The sequence below is a fragment of the Eriocheir sinensis genome, chromosome 39 (genome assembly GCF_024679095.1).
Source record: "Eriocheir sinensis breed Jianghai 21 chromosome 39, ASM2467909v1, whole genome shotgun sequence".
NCBI classification, from domain to species: domain Eukaryota; kingdom Metazoa; phylum Arthropoda; class Malacostraca; order Decapoda; family Varunidae; genus Eriocheir; species Eriocheir sinensis.
The window spans coordinates 2,134,320-2,136,410 of record NC_066547.1 but is presented as its reverse complement, the minus strand read 5'-3'; the positions used below and the strand labels follow the sequence as shown (position 1 = coordinate 2,136,410).

The 2,091-nt window shown below is 43.2% G+C and overlaps 1 protein-coding gene across 10 annotated transcripts in view; it reads right to left on the bottom strand.

Annotated features, from left to right (window-relative positions):
- Positions 1-2,091, bottom strand: part of LOC127008865 (coiled-coil domain-containing protein 102A-like) — a 59,548-nt gene that overhangs the window by 282 nt on the left and 57,175 nt on the right. The window lies entirely within an intron of this gene.

The following is a 2,091-nucleotide window of genomic DNA, read 5'->3' as shown; positions in this document are numbered from 1 at the left end:
GATTAGTTTCTTTTAATACTAACTGCTTAGTGTTTATACGGAGCCTCTTTGAGGTATTATTGACTTAGAACAACTAAAATCATTTTATAATGCATATCCAAACAAAGTTGTTCCTGGGTTGACAGAGCAATTCTGATTCTTTTTATAATATAAGAGCAAAGACGCCACAGGGAAGCTGGAGTTGAGCAGGGCTGTTTAAGTTATATGACCGGGGTACTGCCTTGTGCAACTGGGCGGCACGGGCAACGCTGTAAACAAAGCATGAAACTGAAGAGTGATCTGCGTCAGGAACGCTAGTTTCGGGTGATTTAAGTTAAAGACTGCATCTGGTGCACACAAATCTAGCTTTAAACCAGATCTTCAACCAATTTACAACATCCACCCCAAATCTAACAAGATGTACATTGCACTCAATATCCTAACATACCACATACATCTCCTATACAGCTAATTTCCACTGTGCATATTCATGATTATTATGTTCCATTCCATGTCCTTGTCTTGTGCATATGACAGTGCAGGATAATGTATTTTTGTAGCCTTCTTAACCCCCATGCACACTTTCCAGAACTCTCGGGTGCATCTATTACCTATCTGCCCTTCACCTCTCTTCCTGCATGCTCCCATGTGTACAAAGAACTGTCCCTAAGTATTCAAACCCAATCTTTCCCAACCACATCTTATTCTCTGCTGTTCTCTCAGTCCTAACTCGGTATGACTTTGCAAAAATAAGTCTGCTCTCTTGCCTTCTTAAATACCTTAATCTTCCCAACACATTCTTATTTTTCTCCTCTAAAGGCCCGTCCACATGATCGAGCAGTCAGCCCATTGACGGGCTTACCACTTGTGCCTGCTGAAAAACATGCTCGTGCCCACTGAAAACCAAGTAGTTTTTCAGGGGGCACAAGCGGTAAGCCCGTCAACGGGCAGACCGCTCGCCTGTGCTCGAGGGCACTGCTCGATCGTGTGGACAGGCCTTTACAGTCGAGTCCTCCACAACACTCTACAACATCTCATTTTCTGCCAACAAAACCATCATCAAGTAAGCATGCTGCCAAAGACTGCCGACTCAGTTTCAGTCTTGGGTCTAACTCCATTACTCTGGCTTTCGTTTATAATGAAACCATCCACATCACACTTTCACTCATATGAAAATCAAAACCAAAACTCGTACTTAGCTCCCCATTCACATATGCAGAGGCACCCCTATTCTTATAAGATCTGAATACCCTCAAGACAACGTGTATGCCCTTCCTGTCACAAGCCTTCTTCAGGTCCATTATGAATGCTGCATACAGCTTCCCATCATTCTCTAGGTACTTTTCAACCATTTTCAGTCAAGATATCTGATCCACACATCTTCATCCTTCCCTGAAACTCTTCACTTTTACGTTTACTGGTCATTTTCATCATCCTCATTTAAGACCCTCCTACATACCTTTCCTGGCACACTCAGCAAGCTTATTCCCATATTAGTTACAAATGGTTACCTTTCTCCAGCCTTCTAGTACCTCACCCTGCTCCCACAACTACATCTCCTCCTATGATTAATATGAATAACAAAATATAACTGACAACATATGAATATATGAGGTCATAAGCAGTTTACAGATAGAGATTAGGGAATAAATATGCTTAATTAGTACTTGCAGTATGTGGGGGTATATGTTCAGAGAGTTGCCCATCTCACTGCGGTACTTCTCACCCTAGCCATGGGTTAGATCTTATTATTCCATGCATTTTGATCCCCATATATATGCATCGCAAATTGACAAATGCTGCTACCAATTTTTAAAAAAAAGAATTTTGCGGGCCGCGGTGTTGTGGGCCCAGGGCGTGGGAGGGTAGCGTACGATTCTCAATAACTTGGGCCACACTCGCCTGGTAAGGCTAGATTTATTCTACGGTGTTCTACCTACTACTGTTGTACTTACCTAGTTTTATGAAATAATTACGGCTACCACTGTTTACGCTACCACTGTTTACGCGCGCCATGTTTGACTGCTCTGGCGACGGGCGTGGCGGCGGTGCAGCTGGTGTTGCGAGAAATACCTCCTTGCAGAAATGAGTCACATATACATGTGGGGGGGG